Source organism: Elgaria multicarinata, chromosome 2, assembly GCF_023053635.1.
Source record: "Elgaria multicarinata webbii isolate HBS135686 ecotype San Diego chromosome 2, rElgMul1.1.pri, whole genome shotgun sequence".
Lineage (NCBI taxonomy): Eukaryota > Metazoa > Chordata > Lepidosauria > Squamata > Anguidae > Elgaria > Elgaria multicarinata.
The window spans coordinates 147795580-147822158 of record NC_086172.1 but is presented as its reverse complement, the minus strand read 5'-3'; positions in this window follow the sequence as shown (position 1 = coordinate 147822158).

The window sequence follows — 26579 nt, the reverse complement described above, 5'->3', positions numbered from 1 at the left end:
GTAGGACTGCTATACTAATCGGCCACACCTGTGCTCTTCTTCTATATTTATAAATAAGCCTAAACATTACAAAAAAATGCAATATGGTTTTTAGTGATCTCTCCTTCCAAAGGAAACCAAGCCCAAGTAAGCACTGTACCTGGAAACTTCACACCGCTCGGGGAAATGGGGTGGTGGTGTATGGAATGATATATTATAAAATTCTGCTTCCACAGGACAATTAATCATCATGGAAGTGGGTGGAATATCCGGTGATTCTGGGGGAGGGAGGCAAACTGTACAATTTGGGGGCCTGGCTCCTACTTTTATGAGGTGGCCAGGGATCTTTCTGTCTTTTGACAACAACAAAAAACCTTGCTGCCATTGTAAGCCAAAGCGTGGTGGCTGCTTGCAGAAGCCCAGTCATGGTTCTGGGACAGACTATCCCTGGTGATGCTATGTCATGATGGAATATTAGTCCCAGAGGCATTCTCAGGAGAAATAGATGGCTGTCCTCTTTGGATGCCAATGAGGACAACCATCCCCCACACCCCAAACACAAGAATGTCCCTGGGAATAATGCTTATGTCAACCATCCTAAACCTGATGCTTTCCACGTATGCTATACTACAACTGCCATCATCCTGCAGCAATCATTGGAAGGTGGGTTGGTTGAAAGAAAGACAGACAAACTCTGAGCCACTTTGTCAAGGTATGACACACACACACCCCAATTCAGAGAATTTGCCTGCCCCACCTCCTGAAGATTAACCCAATGTTCCCGGGCTAATATTGCCCTACCACAAGCCACCCAAAACTCACAAAAAACCGTGGCCAAATGCTTGAGCACAGCACTAATATATTCATTCTCAATCTTGTTCTTGTTTTCATCCTGCCACTTTATATTATCTGCCTTCCTTTAGTCAGCTTTCTTTCTAGGTTTTCACTCCCCTCAAATATAGCATTTTTTCCTTTCTGGGCATGTATAGATGGCACTTGACCGAATTAGAATGTGGCAGTGATATTGAAGCCTAATCTACACCAAGCAGGATAGAGCACTGTGGGCATGTCTAGATGGGGCGATATCCTGGTGATCACCCCAGGATCATTCCTGTGCATCCAGATGATGCACAGGGCATCCGGGGAGCAGAGAGGGACGATCCTTCCCTTGGCCCGGGATATTGTCCTACACATTAATTAATGTGTGGCCTGCCATCGCAGTTTTGTCCCAGCTCCTTGCGAGTAAATGCGAGGAGCCGGGAACTGGGCATGGAGCACAGAGGTCCTCAGGAGCTCCGTGCCCGTTGGCGGTGGGGGGAGGGCTACTTCTTAAAAACAAAAACAAACACCTTATGTGTTGTTTGAGCGCTCGTGTGCACCTTTTCCTTTAAAAATAAAAATCCAAAATGGCAGCCGATGTCACACGCCACGTGTAGACGAGGGGGTTGATCTCGCGATCATAAAATTGCGGGATTAGCCCCCTCAGCCCCCCTCGTCTAGCCATGCCCTATGAAAGCAGTATAAAAGTGATATATGGTATGTGTCAATGGCCCCGCAGTGCACTTCAATATCTCTATAAAGCAGTAGTGTGGCTCCTGCCTTTTATATACCACTTTCATACTAGAGATGTGCTCCGCTTCTCCTCGAACCGGAGAAGCAGGAGCGGAGCGGGGGGCTTCGCCTACCCTTAAGGCGGAAGCGAAGAGAGTCGGGGGGCTGCGGATCGAGGCGAAGAGGATCGCCTCAATCCGGAGCTTCGTCTGAAGTAAGTGGGGGGGGGGAGGGGGACTAATCTGGCGCTGCCGGCGCCGCCATCCATGTGGCTGCGGCGGCAGCAGCACCAGGTAAGGGAGCAGGGAGGAGGGACGCTTACCTTCCTCCGTCGCCGGCTTCAATTGAGGCCCCGGTTGAAGCCGGAAGTGAAGGCCGAGGCCTCTTCTGGCTTCAACTGGGGCCTCAATTGAAGCTGGTGATGGAGGAAGGTAAGGGGGCGGGGTGGGTGGGTGGTTTCTCTTGCGCTGCCGCCGCCGCCGCCCATATAGTGACGGCGGCGAAGCCGGATCTCACTCCGCGGAGCGGAGCGGGAGACGGGCGGAGCGGCGCGAAGAGGATCAGGCCCGATCCGGATTTTCCGGATCGGGCCACGAAGCGGATTGGGGGGTCCGTGCACACCCCTATTTCATACCACTTTCATAGTACAATATTCTTCTTGGTGTAGATTAGGCCAGGGATGAGGCTTGTAGAAGTCGAGGAACTGGAACCAGGCCAAATCAACACCCTGTAGAGAAATAAGCCCTTCTGAACTGGATTGGACTGGTTGTTTTGGCCAGAGGGAATTGGAGTGGGAGGAGCATGCCTCGTGTACTCTTTCCTGGAAGCCTTTACCTGGCTCAGGTGGGCACACAAGTCTCCCTGCCTCCCTTTCCAGGTCACTCAACACATTTTCCTGCTCTTCCCTCAGTCTCTCAGCTTCTAACTGTAAGCCAAACATTGCACTATGAAAGGAGATTGCTGATCAGATCTCCCCAGCTAAAACAAACAAGCACATGCCTGCCACTGCCACACGCCTCTGGATACCAGTTGCTGAAGAACGCGAAAGGCAGGATGTTATTGCCTGCTTTGGACTTTCTATAGGCTTCTGTGGGAAACAGGATGCTGGCCTAGATAAGCCACTGATTTGATCCAGAAGTGCTCTTCTTATGCCCTTCGGACCACTGAGTTGGATTGGGGCGGCAGCGACAATGAAGGGGGTATTTAAACCACCCCCGTGCCATTTCCTGGATCAAAATCTCTCCCCAAATGTATTGTGCTTCTCTTCCCACACTCCTTGTGGGGTTAATTGTTCCTGATGGTGGGGGGATTGATTGGGGAAATTGCATTGGGGTGGGGAGAGGTTAAACACCTCCCCACTCCCTAATCAGAGCTCGTTCTCTGCGGTAGCTTTAGAGGTGAAAAATAAGGTGGGAATTTGATAGTAAGCATCCTGCCTCTCGCATGCAATTTGGTCCTGCCTCTCCCCTCAGACTCCTCTTCTAGCTCTTTCCTAAACTTCCAGACCTCAATATTTCAAGCCTCTACTGTCCCCGTAATTGCTCTGCTGGATCTCAGATGGCAGAAAAGCCATTCTTGGCCACGTCTTTAGATTTTTCCATATCTAGATTGGTAGTGCCTTAGGGCACAAGACTCATCTTCTTATATGCCTTTACAAAGCCATGCACATCAATCGCTACATAAATAAATCAACAGCCTAATTAATAATAAAATTAATCATCCCAGTTCCTAATCTTTTTGTTTGTCTTCTTTGATTTCCCTGAAGGGCATACGGGTTGGAGTCAAGTACTACACAGCGATGTTTTCCTAACCCAAGTTCGGTTTAGCAGTATATCAACTTCTTGTTCATGTGAGATGGATCCACCAAAAATATTTTGAGGACAGATGAAAACTTTGTCCTCCTTAAAAACAACATCTAATTCCAGCCTCAAATGCTGTGTTTTCCCCTCCTTGATTCCTCTTGGAATTTGGCAGCTACTTCTAACTGTCAAAGATCAGCAAATCAAGGACTTCACGGTTTTGATAATATGTCCGTTCCCCACCACCACCACCTGCAGGCAGGCAGGTAGGCAGCCATTAAGGTACTCAAAGCTTTTGTTCTGTGCTGACTGTCGTTTAATGTATTTGGTGGGAGGGACTTTGGTTTTCTGGGAGGGGAAAGTAACAACATAACAACCACCAAATACCTGGGGAAAGTAATTTCAAACCTGGGTGCCCATTTGCAGTGCACTGAACACCAGGCAACCACCACTAGCATTGATCTGAGTCATGCAACATAAATATCTCCATGGGACAACAATAGGAGTCATTATTCACTGACTACAGTGACCGCCATCAAAAGCAACTATGTGACAATGCAGCTTCCGTTTTAACAAACGGAGATTAACTGCTCCATGTCTGTCTCCAAGAATTCCAGGGGTGAAAACTGCTGACACGAACTTGTTAGTCTTGCTAGGCCAACTCAGATATGGAGCTATGGGTAAAGAAGCTGAATTGTGCTCCATCTCTTTCAACATTTTTGTTCTTTGGGATGGGTGGGTTAGGGAGTTGGGAACACAGTCTGTGGTACGTATTCTGGTTTGTAATCAGAAATGTCTGAAGGCGGATTGCCTGAAACTCTTAAGCCAGTGGTCCTTTAATGAAGCCAAGGTAGATATGGAAAGTCACACTATCCTACCCATGAGTGCTGTAATTACTAGATCGTCCTGGATGGATCGCTGCTTGGCTCAGGACAGTACAACAACATACATATCAGTGCGAGAATGCAAAGCAGAACCTGGTTTCAGTTGCTGTGTAAACACAGCTCCTATGCCTGAAAAAATATCCAAGAAAAGTAAATCAATACAAACGCGAGTTATTATTGTGGAAATGGGATCCAGTGCACTGCAGTGGAAAGACACTCAGACTAGAATGGCAAGTGTTCATCCTCACCCCTCCCCCCCCCCCCCCCGTGAGCCACAAAATCACTGCAGGGTTTTGAATAACCTCCTTGCAAGACACCCGGAGAATCAAACCAGGGAATATGGGAGCAGGACCTGGACACTTTACTCTCTGTACCACCAGGGGGGAGCCTACACCAGCCGTTTATTGCAGGACTGTATCGCAGTCATTACTAACGGGCCACATGGCATTCACCTGCTCCCGTGGTGATCTTGGCTCCGCCTCTCAGTTTTCCCAGAATATCCCTGACTGCTTTTGTCATGGTTTTCTCTCGCATCCATTCTGAAGGACAATTGCGGTGTGCCACCCCCCTTTGCAAGGTTGTTGCTGTTTGCTGCGAGTTCCAGGCTAAGCGAACAGCCAATCAGCTGTGAGGGGTGTGTGCATGGGCATCGTAGGTGTGCAGGAGTGGACCTGTCCACCATTTTTGCCACATGTTTTGGATGTGTATCAGTGTGTTTCACTGCTGATTGGGTTTTTTATAATACAAACGTATCTCTGCGCAGGAACGCATATTCGACATAGTTCATAGCCCCCCATGTGTTGCCGCACATTTGCGCTTGTGCGCATCCCTCAGGAGTCATTAAAAAAACTCTGCCCTGTACCCATCTCCCTAGCCCCGCCCACTTCTACCGATCCACATGCGCAAACGCAGTAATAGGGCACACATGCTCTCGCAATGACACTCCTGTAATTGCAGGAAAGATCAGTCGCGTATGCCCCATGAGCGCTGATCGCGGAAGCAGGAATATTTGGAAACAGTCCTCTTCCGTTGCGAAAGAGCTACAGGTATAGATTAGTCCCAGGTTAAGGAAATGACTGGCCATTGTTGGCTCTGGTTTGGGATATGGCCTTGGGCAAGATGCCCTGGGCCCCTTCCTGCTTCTGTTCCCTATTTTCTCTGTCTCTCTGTCTCTCTCTCGCCCACTCGCTCTCTGGGCCCTATCTGTACAACCCCCCAGAAGAAGTCATATGCAAGGCAAATGAAGGGACCTGATCTATTTCCTCACTCTTGTCCGTATTGCATACTCAGGGAGGGCAGGTGAACACGTAGCAGGAGAGACCGTGCTTCAGTGTGTGTGCGTGTGCGTGCGTGTGTCTGTGTGTCTTATTACTTCAGTAGAACGTGAAGCAGCCTTTTTTTAAAAAAAAGAAGAAGATGTTTGCTAGCAAGGGAAGCCCTGAAGTGGAGGATGAGATTGACAAGGACCTTCGCAAGAGAGGGATATGGCTATGCTGAGCTCAATAGTGGATAGGCGGTCTTGCAGTCCTTCGTACTTGTGCAACACTACTAAAATAAAAACAAAATAAAAAGTTCGTGAATGTGATCCCGCCTTCATAAGAGCTCAGAAACTCTCAAAAAGACACTGCCAAACTGATTCGTGAGACATGACTTATCTTTGCGGATTCTTTTTTAGCAGGGCTTATTCTTCTACATGCTTACTAATTTTATCTTTAATAATGCTTTCAACCAATTTAGCTGGAACAGACATTAAGCTCTCTGGCCTGTAATTTCCCAGATCCCCCCTGGATCCCTTTTTAAAAAATGGTATTACATTGGCCATTCTCCAATCATCTGGTACAGAGGTTGTTCTTAGAAATGTGCTTTGTTAGATGATCACTCGAAGGCCTTTTAGGCCCCTTCCAACTCTATGATTCTATGAGTTTCACATTTGAGTTCTGTCAGAACTCTAGGATATAGACTATTTGGGCCTGGTGATTTATTAACTTTTAATTTGTCAATAAGGTTGAGAACTTCATCTTTTATCACAACTATTTGCCTCAGTTCCTCAGACAACCTTCCTGAAAACAACAGTTCAGGCACAGGTATCTGGCCTACATCTTGTGCTGTGAGGACAGATGAAAAAAATATTTAGCTTCTCTGCAGTCTCCTTTTCCTCCTTTAGTATTCCTTTAACTCTGTTGTCATCCAGTGGTTCAACTGCCTCCCTTCCTGGTTTCCTGCTTCTGTTTTATTTAAAGAATTCTTTCCTGTTTTGGCCTTGATGTTGTTAGCAATATGCTCCTCAAAGTGCTTTTTTTTGGGGGGGGGGGCATTCCTCTTGCATCTCCTTTGTGCAAACTTGTGCTCTGTTTTGTTTTCCTCATTTGGGCAAGACTTGCATTTTCTGAATGAAGCCTTATTTCTTCTAACTGCTTCCTTGCCCTCTGGTCATTTATATCCTGATCTCAGTCTAGTGTTCTTCAATTCTCTTATTTGTCCCATTTATCATCAAACACCTCTATGTCTGGGCTCAGTATACAGTCATCCTGCTGCAACCCTTTCTCATGTGAATGAGGCACTAAACATTCACAGCATGACTGATGCTACTCAAATCAGGACAGACAGCCCTTAGTCAGCATTCACTGCACATCCATGCATTGCCTGTAGCTTTGGCAAGAAAGTTGTTTTGCAACATTACAAAATGCTAACAGGGATCATGAGCACAGAACTAATAATTATCAGTTTGTTAAAGGAAGGAAAAAGAAGATTGGGTGGGGGAGCTTGAAAACAGGGAAGGAATTCAGAATGGAAACATTTTAAAGCTATTCTGGCTTAAGAAATATTTTTAAAACTTCAGTTAAAATTTATAACCTGCTCTATTCCCATGGAGCAGATAATTTAGACATGCACACGCACCACACATACCCGTGCAATTAAAATAACGACATACTTATTCCTGGCAATTAAATTCTTGCTTCATGAAGATGCTCAGAGGGTTGGCGTTCTGGCAGACACATAAAGGAAATGATTCCAAGACGTGTGGACGCACCAGAGGGAAGAATATGTCACTGTTTACCTTTGGCAGTAGGAGGACGCTGGTGAGAGGTTGCTTTTGGCTGATCTTGTGTTGATCAAGACAGATCCAGAAAGGGTATGTTTCATTAACTCATGAATACACCACTTTGGACTTTCTAGGTCAAACCAAGAGCCTTGGATTATTCCCTGAAATAGACATTTTTGAACTTCCCACTGTCCCTAATGGCACGCTAAGCCACGGTGGCTAAGCATTTTTAGCTAAACAGTATGGCTTAGCGTATTGTGTGAACCATGACTTAGCATGTTGTGTACATGCTACATAACCATGGTTTGAACACCCTCACTAACCATTTGCTGCAAAAGGGTTGGCGGCCTACCCATGGCTTAGCGTGTTGTCTGAACAGGCCCAGTGTGGTGCTGGAAACTCAAACCAAGGTGCAACAGTCTTATCCCTGCAATCTTCCTCCTCCTCCTCTTATACCAAGAACAACAACAACAACACAGTGTAGTTTCATTTGGCCGCAACATTATACCCACTCATTTGGAAGCAAGTCCCATTTAAACTCAATGGGATTTACTCCCATATAGACATTGTACTGTTGTGTCTCAAGCTGCTTGAGAGGCAAAGTCACAGTCTAGACCACATTCCGCACTTTAAATTCCCACGAATTTCAAAGGCAGAGATTTAGAGCTTCATCCCACATACCTGCTTCCCTCAGATTATCCCCGTAGCGCTAAGCTTTTACTGTTGTTGTTGTTTTTGCTACCGGGCGACAGCGATCCTTTGCATACCAGAAAGTGAGTTTAAGGGGGGAAATGTAAAAAATCATTAAAAAATCAACGGATGGCCCAATTCAATTCAAATTTGGCATGCTTAAACCTCTCCCTAATACCTATTACTGTGCCAATTTTGGTGTCTTTATCTTTAAAGCTTATGCAGATGTAAGCATTTTTTAAAAAATCCTGCTCCTGCGCCCCAGCGGCAGTTCGGAAGATATGCTCAAAATGTAGGGGCTAAATACGGCAAACCTTTTTGCTTTATTGCACAATTAAGGCAGGATGCATGGGAATACTTCACAATCAAAGCAGATTATAAGGTGGAAAACTTCTGAGTCCTTTGCATGCAATTCGCAGTGATTGCACAGTATAACGCTGGTGTGATAAAGCTCTTAGGCATGTGCATAAAATGTGTCACTTTGGCTGCTTCATACCACTTGTTTATTTATTGCGAGAATTTCTACTCTCCATTTCTAGTCCCCATGACTCCCATAGGGGCTTAACAATTGCATATAATATTATGTAGTCATGAACCAATTAAAATACAACCCCCAATAAAAAAAACACTTGGATCAATTAAAATAAGCAGCTGTGATGGATGCCACAATTTTTACCCAGCTCAAGAGTGGCAACTGCATTCTTGAATTGGTAGGCTGTTCCCATCCCTCTCTAAAGGTCAGAGGTGAGCTGGTCTGACAAATCTCTCTGGACAAGGAGTTTAATTAGGAAATAAGAATTAGAACATCCGTCTGATATATATATATATATATATATATATATATATAATCTTAGTGACACAGCAAGTTCAATTCTACCTGTTTGTCTACATCCAGTGAGAGCTTAGGTCACAGATAATAAGAGAGGGTTGACTGAAAACCCATATCTCTAGGCTGTGCATCGATCTCTCTCCCACCATTTTTCATTTGCCTCATTGATTTTATAGATCAACAGCCACCAGCAAGAAAACTGCCTTTTGGGATGACGTTTGCCTGGATACAAGCGCCTACAACGAAGCTGCATAGAGAGAGTTGCACTGGGTTTCACTACATGAAAAGCCTCGAGGGAAAATTGGAACTGCTATCATTCAAGATTGGTAATTTGCCTCCACGTTCCATATCTCAAAAGCTTCATGTCACAAGGCTTTCATGGTATCTAAGGGGGAAGTTCCAATGACATGTTTCCTGCATGGAAGAATAGAGATAGAGCCTGGGAGAGAGAGTATCCATGTGAAGAACTTTACAGACGAATGCTCAGTAGATGCTAAATGCTGGATTTTGCCAGAAGGAGACTACATAAGAACAAAAGAAGAGCCATGCCGAATCCAACCAAGGGTCCATCTAGGCCTTAGCTAGACCTAAGGTTTATCCCGGGATCATCCCGGGGTCATCCCTGCCTGCTCCCGGGATATCCTGTGTGTCATTTACATGAACAGGGATGACCCTGGGATGATCCCGGGATAAACCTTAGGTCTAGCTAAGGCCCTAGTCTAGCATTCTGTTCACACAGTGGCCAAAGCAGCCATCAACCAGGAATCCACAAGCAGGACACAGGTGCAACAGCACCCTTCCACTCATGCTACAAACGAGAAGGATCTTGGAATTGTTGTAGATTGCAAGCTGAATATGACCCAACAGTGCGATATGGCTGCAAGAAAGGCAAATGCTATTTGGGGCTGCATTAATAGAAGTATAGCTTCCAAATCACGTGAGGTACTGGTTCCTCTCTATTCGGCCCTGGTTAGGCCTCATCTAGAGTGTTGCGTCCAGTTCTGGGCTCCACAACTCAAGAAAGATGCAGACAAGCTGGAGTGTGTTCAGAGGAGGGCAACCAGGTTGATCAGGGGTCTGGAAACAAAGCCCTATGAAGAGAGACTGAAAGAACTGGGCATGTTTAGCCTGGAGAAGAGAAGATTGAGGGGAGACATGATAGCACTCTTCAAATACTTAAAAGGTTGTCACACAGAGGAGGGCCGAGATCTCTTCTCGATCCTCCCAGAGTGCAGGACACGGAATAATGGACTCAAGTTAAAGGAAGCCAGATTCCAGCTGGGCATCAGGAAAAACTTTCTGACTTAGAACAGTGCAACAATGGAATCAGTTACCTAGGGAGGTTGTGGGCTCTCCCACACTAGAGGCCTTCAAGAGGCAGCTGGACAAGCATCTGTCGGGGATGCTTTAGGGTGGATTCCTGCATTGAGCAGGGAGTTGAACTCGATGGCCTTGTAGGCCCCTTCCAACTCTGCTATTCTATGATTCTATGTTCCCCAGCAACTATAGCTACAGCCTCTGATACTACCACATCTTTACTTGCTCATGAACTTGCATCTACAAATTCATGTTGATTTTAGGACACGGACAGATAAGATGACCTTTACTTGGGATCAATTAATAGGCTCAGACGATGTGTTTCAGACTTGTGTGTTAAATATAATTTACCTGCTTACTGGCAATTTAATATAAATATAATTTACCTGCTCAATGGCAATATAATATAAATATCATTTACCTGCTCAATGGCAATACTTACAATTGCAACACTTGTTGGAATTTAGGTTTCGTCCAGCTGCTTTTACAGCTTTGGAGCCCCCAGTACTGTTAGATGAATGAATGAATGAATGAATACCTTTATTGAATAAGTCTTCTGACCATTTCAAAAAATCACATATCATTAAAAACAAACAAACATTACTTAAAATTTATGATTTAAAATTTTAAAACAATATACAGTTATAAGACTAACAGTTAATAAGACCCCACGTATATTACAACATTTGATAAAAAAATATTAATTAATCCATTTTTTAAAAGAAACACTTATAACAGCTGAACTGACATGTTGATCCACGACCCATATATATATATATATATATATATATATATATATATATATATATATGCAGTAAGTAAATATGATACCCATAGTTTAAGACTAGGTTGGAATAGGGAATTGGAGTGCTCTGCCTTGCCTAACCAATGGATGGTTGCTCTAGCATCTGTATCTGAAACTTTTATGGATCTCAGGTTATATCTTATTCAGCAAAAAGTTTTGTTTCGGGTCTATTGGACTCCACAACACCTTTTCAATAAGGGTTTGTCTAACTTGCACAATTGTTGGAGATGTAATGCATCGATACTTCTTTAACTCATATGTTTGCCGATGCCCCATAGTTGCCCTTTTTTGGGGGGAGGTTATAATAAGGATGAACATTGTACTGAAAGCATCTATAATATGGAATAATATGCATGTCCTCCTAAATTACCTATTGGCTTCTTGGAAGTTAACACATGGTCAATGCAGATGGATCTTCAGAGCCCTTATGACAGCTAAAAGACTTATCCTATCACATTGCAAGGACAAATCCACACCTCCCATAATGCAATGGATCGAGGATCTAATAATATTATCAACTTTTGAACAGGTGTTATATAGACACAACTTGCTTGTGGATAAATATATAGATATCTGGTCTGCTTTTCTTGAAACCTTTGTATAACTGCCCCCCTTTTCTAAATGAATGGTACATATGATGGGAAATGGCTATAATCTTACATACGTTATGTATGGGTTCCCCCTCCCCATTTTCACGATGTATTTTTTGTTCTGTTTTGTTGATATTAACAATAAAATATAAAAGAAAAAAATCCCTGTCGATTTTCCATTCCCATGTAATGCCACAATACCAAGTTGAATATATTCTTGCATATGTATTCCTACCTAATACATATACACACAAATAATAATAAAATGTTTCATCAGAATCAGCCATAAAGCAGCTTGACTTCCTTTGTGTTCCACTGATATGTAAGATTTGCAAGAAGAACTGAAGGTTGCCTGCCAGCCGGTTATCTGCCCCCAAAATGCATCAGCCCAAGGAGACCACAAGAATAGAAGGGCTGTCAGAATTTAACATTTCTACCCTGGTTTCCTTAAACATCCAGGATGGCTTACAAAACATCAGGACTTCTAAATATGAACATTCCTTGTCAGACACCCATCAGCTTCTCTCATCCCCTTTGGGCTGATGTTTCCTTTCACAAATGTACGACCAAAAAAGAAAAGAAAAGAAATTAAAAATGATGCAGTCCTTGTTAAATATAAGTATTTCATGGTAATTAACATTTGTAGCAAATGATGACTAATCCCAGTTAATTTTAATCAGGCTGATGCAGATTTAGTACTCCTATGTTTTATCTGTCTAGAATGCAGCCTTGTGCAGAGCATAACGTAGCCATTTCATCTCAGCTTCTATTCTTCAATCACTGCTTCCCAACCACCCCACTCCACCCCCAGTAAGTGTTGACAACAAGGCAAGAATTGTTAGTTATTGCACACCTAGTAGGCTTTTATGCCAGTTTGTCGAACTCACTTTTGCCCCTGATTAGCATCATGTTACAACAAGCTACGTTAAAAAACAAAAATAAACAGCCTGGACCATGCGGGGTGGGTGGGTGGGGCAGGGAATCCAAGGTTGGCAATACCTGCATTAGAACTAGCCAAAATGCCATTGTGCAACGTTTCAAGTTCTCCAAAACAGAACACCCCAGTTGTTGTTTTAACCACCTAGCCTGATGAACAATTCCAGAGAGCTCAAAACTTGCAGTCTTTGGCAGCATTTTGGCTGACCCTAATAAACTAAATGAGGGTATAATCCTAGGCATATTTCGACAGAAAAAAAAAAAAAAAAACCTCCTCCAGTTCCCAGCTTTCCACAGCCAGGATCCTGCAGCACAACTTTTTTCCGTCATAAATATGTATCTTGAATGTATTGCCCAGCTCTGGATGTTAGAAGCTAGACACCTGTAGCAGAATATTCTGTTTCATTATTTAAAAAACAAAACAAAAAACCAGTAGGTTGTGATGAGCAACAGCTTATTTTACATTTTATGTATTAATTACATTTTCTATTCTTATCAATTACATTTTGGGTAATATCCAATGTTAATCTTATGTAGACTCATTGAAGTGAATGGGACAAGTTAGTCATGACTAATTTAAGTCCCATTCATTTCAATGGGTCTTCTCTAAGTAGGACTAACATTGGATACTATCCCTTATATAATCCACAGGGCTCAAGACAGTGTGCATGGTCTTTCTTCCCACCCTGCCCCCATTTCATCTTCCCAACTACTCTGGGAGGTAGGTTGGACTCAACATTGGTGATTGGCCAATTCCATGGTTGAGTAGGATCTCCCCAGCTCTGCTTCGACACTTTAACCACGATACCACATTGGCTCTCTAGTGTAGAGATCCATAATTGGTCTAATAAAACATGGCCCTGCAGTCTCCATTTGTATCCCACCAGTTGTTTCATCATTGGACATTTGACGTGATTCAGCAAACACTTATAAGTGTGCATTTGGAGCTCTCACTCACCAACACTTCTATGGAAAGGACAGCTGCACAGGGAGGATAAGGCTATCCATGGCTACTAGTCATGATGGGTATATATTACCACCAGTATCAGAGGACTATGCCTCTGGGGAAGAGGGTCAGCGTCAAAGTAGACATGGCCAGGCACCTGGGGAGGGCCCACATCCCAGCAGGGCCCCACTGAGAAGAGCTCCCTGGACTTGCTCCTTCTCTTCACCATAGCAACCTGCTTGTTCATCTGCAGTGGTGGTAAGGAGGAGGAGGAGGAGGAGGAGGAGGAGGAGGAAGAGCAGTAAATGCCGTGCCCTACTTGCTCACCAGCTCTTTGCCTGTCAAGCAAGCAGATGGTAGTAATGTTGAGAAAGAGGATGAGGAGCAAGAACAGTTCGTGATAACGGTGGTGAGGAGGTAGATGCACTGAGGGACGGCCCCCTTTACGGCTACCTTGCCCAAGGACGCACTGAACCCTGGAGCCGGTCGGCTGAAAACATGAGTGGGAAGGTGCTATTGAGCTCATGACCTGCTTGGGGGCAATCATAGGCATTTGGTTAGCCACCGTAACAAAGGAATGCTGGACTGGAGAGGCCTTCCATCTGACCCAGCAGGGCTCTCCTTATGTTCTCATGCAGAATTAATATATGCATGGTGGAGCCCCCAGTTCCTGTGAAATGAAAGAACCCAACGTGCACAGGAACTCCATTTTGCTTTATTCTCTACATTGTCCTGAAAGCCTGGCTGAGGGACGGTAAATAACATAAAATAAACAATAAATATAAATACGCTTTAGAAAGAGCAGCAGCAGGTCACTTTAGACACGGCTGCAATGGGGCTCAGCTTAACTAACTGTTCCCCAGTGCTTTTCTCCTTGAATTTAGGGCTGCTGGGCCACAAGTTGCACAACTGATAAGTCCTCTGGAGAATAGTAGCCAATCCACAAGCAATTATTGCAGAATTAGAAAGTCAGGATTGACACAAAACACATTTACTTCCAAGTACAGAAATATTTGGGTTCAGAATTTCCTTTCAATTTATGTTTATTACATTTCCCCTCCAAACGTTTTCCTATGGATTTTTTTTTGAGGGGGTGGGGGGCGTGCATCAAGGGAAATTTCCCTGCAGGTAGTTCTACAACAGACCAGCAGAGCTGCCCAGTTGGAACCACAGTGCCACCCAATGGACAGCGGGTGACATAACAGGATGGCATTCCTGCCCAGCCTTCCAAAGAAGAGTGAAAAAATCAGCTACTTTGGGTGACGGAATCATTTCAAGATGCAGAAGTCATTTAGAGAATTTGATTCCCCAGTGATTGATTTAGAGCTATATATTTGAGACACAAATGTTTGAGGCCACTTTGGAAGTCCAAGGAAGGAGTTTGAAAGGACAAGAACAAATACATACACACAGCACAATCCTATGCTTGTGTAGCTGGAAGTAAGTCCCACTGTGTTCAATGGGGTTTAATCCCCTTGGACAGGGTTACCCAACCTGGAGCCTTCCAGATGTGCAGGGCCACAACTCCCATCATCCTCAGCCAGCATGCTGGCTGGTGATAATTGGAGTTGTAGTCCAATACATCTGGAGAGCACCAGCATGGGGAATGTTGATCTACTAAGTGTAATTTAGGATTGCACTCTTACAAGACAATCCTATAAATATCTACTCAGAAGTAAGTCTCATTGAGTTCAATGGGTCCTATGGCTAGGTAATTGAGCAGAGGATCACATTTTGTTTGTGTTTTGTGTGCTGTACTCAGGGCTGCCACCTGATTACATACATTTTGGTTGATTGATACATAGCCCACTGCTTGGGAGGGCAGCAACTGATGTCTGTAGCCAGGAGAAGCAGTACATTCCTGTAACAGGCGCTGAATCTCCTGGCAGCCAAAGCAGCCGCTGCAGCCAGTAAGCAAACAGCCATCCTTTTTCCAGGGAAAATGCCAGGATCCCACAAACAACAGAGCAAGGAAGGGCTGCCATTCCATAGCCCTGGGACATCCTAAGCCAGGAGCTGGGCAAAAGCCTGGATGTAGAATCCAGAGGTGACAGGAGAATTGTTCAACGCTTGCTGCAGGATCAATGACTCCATAGAGCTGGTGCTGCCAACGCTGCATATAACGTGTATGCATTGGTATCTGAGTAAGGGAAACAGCCTTGTTGAGAACAGAGGAAGCCACTTGGGCAAAGACAGATGCACACTATGACCTGGTTCACACATAAAAAGTCCATCTGAACATTTGTACCCATTTTGGAGTGGATTTCTCCTAATCACTGGCATATGCATTTTGTACACACTTTCCCCTAATGTGTGCATTTTTGATTGGAGAACTGCATTGCAGTCCAGGGTGGGAATACTGCATGATAAGTATGTTTCAGTTTGCATCTTGGTTTGAGAAGTGTGAATTAGGTAGGTTTGCATTAAAATAAGGACCAAATGAATTTCTCCCCTATCCCTGCTCTTGCTGTTGCTCCAGGGGCTAGACTATAGACATGTTGTAGACTAGGGTGACCATATGAAAAGGAGGACAGGGCTCCTGTATCTTTAACAGTTGCATAGAAAAGGGAATTTCAGCAGGTATCATTTGTATATATGGAGAAACTGGTGAAATTCCTTCATCACAGCAGTTAAAGCTGCAGGAGCTATACTAGAGTGACCAGATTTTAAAGAGGGTAGGGCACCTGTACCTTTAACTGTTGTGATGAAGAGGAAATTTCCCCAGGTTCCACACACATACAAAGGACATCTGCTGAAATTTCCTTTTCAATATAACTGTTAAAGATATAGGAGCCCTGTCCTCCTTTTCATATGGTCACCCTATTGTAGACACCTAGACCTCGTGGGGTTTGATGGAGGAGAAGGTTCTGCATCCCATCCTGAAGACACCCAAGGTAAATGCTGAGCTGAATGGAGAAGGGCCCCTTTCTGCCAACATTCTGGCTTTGTGGCTTTGTTGTGTTCTCCCTGTCCTTGAACAAAATATCAGACATCTCTGCCATTTCCTATGCTTTCTTAATCAGCTGTCTTCCTGAAAGAGCCTGCAAAGAACATAAGATTCTTCCAAAACAGGTATGAGAAACATTGTTTTCATAGCAGCCCTCTGGAAGGTTTCAGTAATTACTTCACCAGTATTCATTAATACTGCATCAAATAAATAAATAAATAAATGATACACTCTGGAGAAATAAAGGCCTGCATTACTTCATCTTCTAACCATTGAAGTGACCGTGAATATTATTAGGATATAAAGACAGTCAGTGACGTAGACACACACACACAATCTCTCACAATGGCGTTTGTGATCACACCAAACCTACAACGCTTGCAAAAGGCAAAGATTTACAGGACATGCAGATTCATCTAGACAAATCGGCAAAAAACTTTAATCTAAAGAGTCAGCTTTTCCTCCCAATATATTTCATTACGCACTCAGTTTCATTCACATGTAATCCCACAGAGAGAACTGCACACAAATACAAATGTAGAGAGAAAATTACATATTACACACCATGTAAAGAAGTGCCCCCCTCTCTCACACACACACTAAAGTGGAGATGTTGCTTCATTAATCTGGGTAGCTTTAAAACCTTATTCCCTAAGCATTTATGGAGGATTTAGGTGACAAATAGTGGGGCCATTTTGAAGGCTGACAAAATGCCGTTTCCCACATGCTACCTCTCAAAATATAGAACAAATAAAGGAAGACAGTATTGCTGTAAATGTTCATTGAAAAAGAAAAGCAACCTGTTCATTGAAAAAGAAAAGCAAGTTTGTGTGAGGAACATTCTAGAAAGGAGTGCCGCGTCATCCCTTAGTCTTGAGTTTTCGAACTGGCAGCCACTGCCTTCGCAATGCACTATTCTAGGGAAGCTATATGCATGGCACTACATGCACACTACACAAATTGTTTTGTGAAGAGCATTGTATTTCGGGATTTACAGGCTGGGGCTCAAGAGGTGCATGCACTATGACATTTATGTCCCCTTCCACAGGCAACAGCATGCTACACAACCTCCATAGGGGAGTCTCTACTTGAACTCATGGACAGGGAGGCCTGGTTGCCTGGAAGATGCTCACACAATTCAGATTCAGGGTAGAGATGGAGCAGTGGGTTTATTTACTTGCTTCAGGTTAGATCAACAGAGCTTTCCTAAATTTCACCTAAAGATGTAAGGAAGGGGGAGACACTGTCTGTGGCTTCCTTCTGGCCATCAACTCCTTTCCCAGGCTCTCTGGGACGCTTTACATAAACTTACATATGCTGGATCACACATAATACTAAACCATGTGATTTCGCCCATGATTTGTTTCCCTGCCCATGATTTGTCTGGTTGACGATTGAATAGTCCCTGGATTGGTCATTTCCTCCTCCTACGCCCTCTCCCTCCCTTTATCCCAAATGTTTTTGAGACCCTGTTGTACTGGTATATAGAGCAGCTGGTGTTTTTGACCACTCTTGCCTACTGCCTCTGTAGCCTGGCAAAACAACACAGGAACAGCCCACCTTTCTGGGTTCACATGTAATGACAACCCATGAATTCACAACCCAACCACAAACATGTTTTCTCTGTCTGAGTTAACAAATCATGCTTTCTTAGCACAGCTGTGTTTACCCATCACAGCAACGCAGAATTTATGTTATGTGCAAACCAGGTCTATAACAGCGAGATGACAGGCAGGGTCAGCCCTCCATGTGGTGAGGTGAATTTATAGAGAGAGGGTGTGCATTTAGAAAAAATGACTGTAATTTAAATAAAAAATTCCATAGTAGGGATGACTATGACCAGGTTGCCTGTTTCCCCACCTCTGACTGCTAACTGTGGATGAGCAACTCCCCAGCCCATCCACAGTTGTGGTTCTTGATCTTTGATCCCTTCTTGTGGTTCTTGATCTTCAAATAGAGGAAGACTTCAAATGGAGGCCTATAATGTAGGACAGATGGCCACCCTGCTATGCTCCCTCCTGCGCCTGCATTCACACAAGCACATACCCTCCTCTCCTATGCTATATTTCAACATGGTGGATTTGGAAGGCACAGAGGTGACGGAAGAGCTTCCTTTCTGCCTGGTTTTCCCAGTCTCAGAATTTCTTCCTGTCTCCTTCCTCTCTTTAGATGACCCTCATTGATGCAGAATTCCAGACACTTGGGCACCCAGGAGACAGTGTCTCCCCCCTCCCCCCATTTGCTTTAAGATGCTTACTGGATATGACAAACAATGATTTATGACAGGGCAACCTGTGCAGGGTGCAGTGAGGAATATCAGCACCTCATCATGGCTTGGAGATCCATTTCAATCCCGTCTCGGCTCTCTGCTGCCTCTTATTAAAACGCAGAGAGGATCAGACTTGACAGATGCAGACAATTTATTTCTTGGTACAGAAAAGGAATGAGATAGGGGGGGAGAACACTGTGGAGAGGAGGCCGCTGTGAGTCTGCTTCAGTGTGTCTAAGGATGAGGAGTTCTTTATTCCTGGGACCCTTTGCACGTGTTTTGGATCCACTTGAGCATTTTAAACATTTTAATTAGCTTGAAGCGTTGGGGTTCAGGCTACTGCCTTGAGAGTTCTGCCTGCCCTCAGGCTTAGTGTGGCTTGTATCCTCAAGCTCTCTCTTCTTCCTGGTAGGTCTGTTGTTTTTCCAGAAATGTGACATGAGTTGATATGGAGGCCCCATTCCTCTGGCTCCTTTCACAGCCTTTCGGTACAGAGCTTGCCCAGCCATGACTGCCAGATCAAAATGTTCAAAAATAAGTCATGAAGGAGAAAGAGAGTTCCTGTTGCGTCTGCTCCATTCCGCCGAGCGTTTCGGAGCTACAGGGTTCTTCTGAGCTAAGGGACTTTCTCTCTGGTTCTGTGGTGCGCTGTTGCTTTGAAAGAAGCCTCCTGCCATTAAATATTATGAGGAATGAAGCCCTAATAAGAAACAACAGGAGCATCAGGAGATGGGCTTGCACTGGTTTCCACTCTATATTTTTCCATAAAAACAGGACAAGCTCTGAGGGAGCAAATATGTGAGCACGTGCACGAAAAGGCAAGAGCGAGACACAGGCCATAGCTAGACCTAAGGTTTATCCCTGGATCGTCCAGGGGTCAAACCTGTTCACCTAGGTGACACACAGGGGATCCAGTGCTCAGGCAGGGGTGAACCCTGGATGATCCCAGGATAAACCTTAGGTCTAGCTGTGGCCACAATCCCAACCACTGGAAAGAATGACGTGGGTTCCTCAATGTCTTCTTCTTGCTTATGGGTCAACAGAAGTGCAGAAAATTATGCATGGCTGAAAAATGTGGACAGGGAGACATTTTTCTCCCTCTCTCATAATACTAGAATCTATGAAGCAGATAGGTGGGAGATTCATGACCGATAAAAGGACGTATGGCTTCAGAAATGCATAGTTAAACTATGGAATTCGCTATCACAAGACAGGCCACTAATTTGAATGGCTTTAAAAGAGAGGTTGGATAAATTTCTGGAGAAGAAGACTATCAAGGGCTACTGGTCCTAATGGTTATATGTTTCCTCAAGTATTAGAGGCAGTAAGCCTATGTATACCAGTGGCTGGGGAACATGGGTGGGAAGGTGCTGTTGCACTTATGTCCTGCTTGTGGGTCCTCGATTGACAGCTGTTTGTCCACTGTGTAAACAGAATTCTGGTCTGGATGGACCCTTGATCTGATCCAACATGACACTTCTTATGTTCTTATCCAGACCTAATGACTAACTTAGGTCCTGTTGATTGCAATGGTTTTATTCCAGTGATATAATTCTAACTTCTGAAGTGCAGGCACCCATCATGATATTCCCCATAGCCACGCCCCCAAGGAGTGTCAAAAAATTCAGGCAGCTGTATTAAACCATAGCAACATACTAGTTCTAGCCATTTTCATCTCCACCAGGAGCAGGCCTTTGTTAAAGCTAATGGGTCTCCTTCATTGTCCATTGGAGACCAAGGGCCTTCCTAGTGCGAGGCCCGGGCTCCCTGCTGTGCGTGCAGATGACGCACGGGGGATCCCGGGGTCAGGCCGGGCTAAACCCTCCCTTGTCCCGGGATAACTGGAACCTCTTGTGGCCTGGTTTTTCTGCAGCCCCGGGCTGAGCCGGGGCTGCAGAAGGTCTAGCTAGTTCCATGGCTTTTCCCGGCTGCTTGCTTACTCACAAGTAGCTGGAAGAAGCCGCCCTGTGCCCATCGGGCTGGGGGGGGGGAGATCACGGACGGAGGGGTGGAGGGGGCATCGGACATGGCGAGTGGGTGAGCGAGCGGGGGTGGACATGGCGAGTGGGGGGGTGGAGGACAGGCGAGCGGGGGGTGGACATGGCGAGCAGGGGGGTGGACGGACAAGCGAGGGGGCGAGCGAGCGGATGGACGGGTGAGCGAGGGGGTGAGCAAGCGGGCAAGCGAGTGGGGGCATCAGACATTGTGGGGGAGGAAATCGGGGCAGGGGGGAGTGGGGAACCCTTTTTTTTTAAAAAAAAAAGACTTACCTTATCGTTGGTGTGCTCCTGTGCACATGGCCCCTTTAAGTTTTTTTAAAAATGGCCGACGCGATGGGCTTTCCCTTACCCCGTCGCATCTTAAGTGTAGAAAGGGGCGACAGCCCACGCTAGCTGCAGCACGGCCTCGCTCCTTCTCCTCACCGGATTAACAGGTAGGTCTAGCAAGGCCCCAAACCACCCCGCAAATACTTTGCGTTATAACAGGGCTAGCTCACAACAATATAAAGTTGCTGGAAAAAACGGTCCCGTCCCCCCCCCAGTTACTGTGAGGATTACAGCTAAACTCAGAGGGAATACGGAATTTTGATGGGGCGGGGGGCAGATAATGTCAGCAGCATCCCTGTTAATCAAAAAGTGTTGGCCAGGCTGACTGCCTCTCTGACCTTGGAGAGGAGGGAAAGGGGGCTTGCCAGTGGGCAGGGAGGGGAGGGGACTGGGGATATGTGTTATCCCCAGCCCTAACCAGGCTCCTTCCCTCCTGCTCTTCAAAGCCCTAGCTAGATGGGCAAAACCAACCATCTAACAAAAATGCAGAGCAGCAGAAGTGTGAAGCTGAAGATCGCTCTGCATAGGATGCTCATCAGCCTCCAAGTTCGGAGGCTGATGGGCAGCCGGATAGGATTACGCCCTTAGTGAACCCCACTAACTTCAGTTAAGTCTTTGGTTATCCAAGGGTGTAGGCAGGCAGACGTGCTACGTTCTCTGTCCCAAAATGAAATGCCTAGCAATGCATTATGTAGTGTCTGCTGCCCCTTACGTCTGCTGCCCCTTACGCCTGGAACGCTCTTCCAGAACATTTGAGAACTACAAGTTCAACCGCAGCTTTTAAAGCTCAGCTAAAAACTTTTCTTTTTCCTAAAGCTTTTAAAACTTGATGTTGTGCAGACTTCTACTGTTACTTTCTACTGTTAGTTTTTCCCTACCCTGTGCCTGCTTACCCTTCCCTGTACCTGTTTGCATTCTCTTCCCCTCCTTATTGTTTTACTATGATTTTATTAGATTGTAAGCCTATGCGGCAGGGTCTTGCTATTTACTGTTTTACTCTGTACAGCACCATGTACATTGATGGTGCTATATAAATAAATAATAATAATAATAATAATAATAATAATGGTTAGAGTGTCGGACTGGGATTCTGCAGATCTGGGTTCTGGGTGCCCCTCAGTCATGGAAGCTCACAAGATGACTTTGGGACAGTCATGGACTCTCAGCCCAGCCCAACTCACAGGGTAGAAGAGGAGGAAGATTATGTTCACTGCCTAGGATAAAATGGAGAGGAGCAGAATTATGGAATATAAGTGTAATCAATAAAAGGTAAAATAGAAATGTAATAAATAAATAAATAGTGCATCAAAACCATGCCCAATCCCAGACTCTGCGTACAGGCAGAGAAACATTCTCATCTTCACCTATAAGCTGGCATTCCCTGTTCCATAACTAGGGAAATCGTTTTGCACTTGGAACAAAATCTCACATTGATGTTGGGCTTCCTTTCCTTATCCCCTCCCCACACTTTTTTTTTTACCCTTTCAATTTCAGCTCTAGGACCCCTAACACGACCTTGCCAAATGTGCAACATTTTTTTAAATCTTCCTGTATCCCTTCCTTGAAATATCCCAGCGCAAAGCACCTTGGACAGCTCCTTTAGAATTCTAACTGGTTCTGACTGAAACCCAGAGCAGATTCACTGCTCCACTGAGACTGGAGCCTCCAGCCTCCACTGCCTAGCTGTAACACCCCACCCTTTAATGCCCCTTTAACCTGATTGGCAGGACCCTTGCCAGCTCTTGCCCCCGATGACTTGGGACACAATGAAGCCAACGAGCACTTGGGTTGACTTATACGAGCCTACAATCTCCCCATGCCTGTAAGGGGCGTTTTATTAAGTGCACATATCTTGGAGTCTCTCTTGGGAATGCTGGAGTTGGTCTGCAGTAAGGGCGCAAGAAAGAGCTTGTGGCTTCAGAAGAGGCCAGAGCGAAAAGCCATTCAGCAATGGCTTTGCGCACGATCAGAGGCACAGGCCTGTAAGAGGGGTAGAAGGTGTTGTTATTCCACAAGCCCAACTGCCAGTGCAAGGCTGACACACGTGGTTTTTACAGATGGGACCCATTAGCTTGGAATGTCAGCGATGCGATTTGGAGCAGGGTGAGCAGGCTATGTATGCATCACTCAGAACCTCATAAGCAGAATTGGAGAGAAGTGGCTCCCTTTCCTTCCTTCCTCTTTCCCCCTCACTTCTTTTATTTCCTCTTGCTCTGTTCTGTAATGTTTAATTGTTTTATTTTTTAGCCATAAATCACTGGACAGCTACATGTGGTCAATTTTCATCAATGTGTTTATTGTTCAAGACGGGTTGCAGAGACATCAGGCTGGTGGGATCTACTTTGACTTTAACGAGGACCATGAGATGCACCAATTGGAGCAAGGTGCAAAATAATGGCTCAGGCAGGTGAACATACATTAAGAATGAAGGAATAGGGCGCCCCTAAACACGTGCTGAGAACCCAGCTCACAAGTCCTTCCACAAGCCCTGGTTTCCCCCCAAAGTGTTCTTTTTCCACAACTTAATTTGGCTGGGAGCGGGGACCAAGGAGGGGAAAGGTATTTAGGGCACAATCCTCTGCAGAAAAGAGTCCCACAACTCCCAGCATTCCCCAGCTAGGCATTGTTGGCTGGGGAATGCTGGGAGTTGTAGGACTTTTTTTCTGTCTAAACATGCAGAGGATCAAGCTGCTGAGAGGTCTCCCAGGGCATGTCTACATGAAGGGTCTGCCCCGGGGTGGCTTCGCATTAGCGGCACGTCATCTACATGACGCAGCTGCCATTGTGAAGCCATCCGGGGCAAACCCTGGAAACTCCGCTCCAAAAAAGTCGGGCACTTACCCTGACTTGTTTGGCAGTGGAGCCCATGGTACCCCCTGATTGGTTGCCATGGGCGGCCCTTGTAAAAATAAAATAAAAATAAAAACCGGGGGGGGGGAGGAGAGGAATGGGCCATTCCTCCTCTCTTTTTAATTCTAATATCTGTATCTCCACAGCTGCGTGGATTCAGATAAAACCGGGGGGGGGGGGAGGAACGGGCAGCCAGAGGGAGGAGAGGAGAGGTGGTTTGCCCCAAGTCCCAGCCCTCCCTCCTTACGTCCTCCCTCTGGCCGCCCCCTCATTTCTTTTTATTTTTATTATCTGTATCTGCGCAGCTGCAGAGATACAGATAATATTTTTTTAAAAAGGGGGGGAGGAACGGCCCCATCCTTCTCCTCCGCCCCATTTTTGTTTTTACTTTTAAAGACTGGGAAAGTTCGCACTTGTTTTCCTTCCCATGCAGATGTCAGGCGCAAGGCACTTCGTGGCGCCAAAGCACTACTGTAAAGTCGGGGGCCCAGCAAATCCCAATCTACCTTCTGCCCAATCCTGATTTAAAGCATAACAATTTAAAATCCATCCAAAGAATTTGATAAGAATTAATTTAAAAAAACAGACACAGAGACAAATGCAATTGCGATGATATAATGGCATCGAGGTTTACTCTTCCAATGCTCCTTGGAGGTTTTTGGTAGCGGCCAGTGCACAACCGGCAGGAAAAGATAGTCCTCCTGCATAGTGAGGAAAAGAAATGGGCCTGTCGCTCGGGCCTTGGACGTCCCCTTCTGCTTGGTCTTGCTGGGAGACCTGCAGGATAGGCAACTTGGCAAGGGGGTGGAGGGCCTGCAGGGCTGTGGGCTGGGTGGATTGGCTTTCTTAAGGCTCATTTAGAATATATGAAATTGGGTTGTATGCAGTTGCACCCCTTTCCTGACAGAAGGCTCTTTGATCCAACAGGGGCTTCTGTAAGCAGAAAGGAGGACGGAGATGTGCCCCCCCCCGCCAATTCGTCTTTACTTCTGCAGCTCCCTCTGCCACCTCCCATGTTGTTCCAAGGATCCCCCAAGCAATTCTCTGGAGTATAGGGGGCAGGGGAAGCAGCATGGATTAGCCTGACTGCTGGATTAGCACGACTGCAATCCTATGCCGAGTTACTTGGGCGTGAGCTCCAATTGAACACAGCGGGGCTTCCCTCTGATTGCACAGGTTCAACTCGTGATGTGGTTCCCATGAAACAAGAAGCCCCCATGGGTGACTTGCCCCACATGGGGCTTCTTGATGCAGTGGCGGCCTCCATTTTGAATGTTCGGTGCAGCAAGGGCACCCCCATAGTTTTTCTTTATATGCAAATCTGATGAGGGTGGGCTGCTGGGCTGGCAGAATATTTAAAATGGTGGCAGTGGCTGCAATGAGAAGACACACAGGAAAATTCACCGATGGTGGCTTCTTGTTATGTTCTTTGGACCAGTTTTGCACAATTGCAGGGCGGGGCGGGATGCTACCAAGCCACAGTGGTGTTTGTAAACCACTCTGCATGTGCTAGTTGTGTGCCGGCCAGATTTACAGAATTACCCTTGCTGCTGCAGCTTGTTCTCTTGTTCAAACCCCATGAGAGTGGGCGGGCGGGATGGTTGAGAACCCATCTAGCAAATCCTAAAACAGGCCATGGGTTCTAGGTGGTTTGTTATTTTATTTATTTATTACATTTTTATATCGTTAAATAGTCAAAGCCGTCTGGGCGGTTCACAACAATGAAAACCATTAATTAAAACATGTTAAATTACAATATAAAAGTTAAAAACTACAGTAGGTAATAAAAATAATGACCAAATATAACCTAACAGTGCAAAGATTTAAGATACCGTAACAGATCTAAAACAGAAACTGAAAAACGAAAATGCCTGGGAAAATGAAAAGATCTTCACCTGGTAACAAAAAGACTACAATGTAGGCACCAGGTGAGCCTCTTTAAGAAGCTCATTGGTGACCACCCTAACCACCCACCCTTACCAGGTTTGAATGTTACTACAAGCCATGCTAGTGAAGTTAATTATGTCAATCCACCCAGTCCCCTGGCATACACAGGGTGCTTAACAAGCAGGGTGGTTAAATTAACCACCTGCAGTTATGTAAATCACCTCATTGAGTTCTATAAAGAGATTTTCAGCCAGCTAAATGCAACCTCTGAGTATTATTAGAAATGGGGTGGAAACTGGCAAAGTGTTGCTATGAAGTAGGAACTCCATCAAAGAAAAGGAGAGAAGTATTCAGTGTTTGCTTCATAATTTTTCTTATTTTTTGACTTTGTCTACATGCTGCATCTCCCCAACCCATAGTAAAACTTGAAAGCCAGAGCAAGAAGTGTCTGTCAGTTACACTGCTGCTCTGGCAGACGATGTCACTTATCCAAGCAAAGTTCCAAAGCTGAACTTCCTTGCATTCTTCTTCCACTGCAGCACTGGAACAATGAACAATGAACAAAAAGAAAAGGGTGGGAGAAGGAACAAGGCAGAGCACCTACACAAGAGAGGCCTAGGCATCCTTCAACGTCCAATTCTGTCATTCCTCCCCTCACCCTAATGAAACAGTAACTAAACCAACCTTTCCCCAACCTGGGACCTTATGGCTATTTGGATTACAATTCCCATCATTCCTGATTGGTCATGCTGACTGGGGCAAATGGGAGTTGTAGTCCTCGGTGGGCCCTGGGTTGAAGAAGGCTGGTCAACTGTCCAATTTCAGCGAAGTATTCACAAAGGAAAAGGGTGCCGTCTCATGTTCGGTGCTAAGGGCTTCGCTTGTCCCTAGAATCTCTGTGGTAGCAATTGGTGTCATCTCGACTGGACT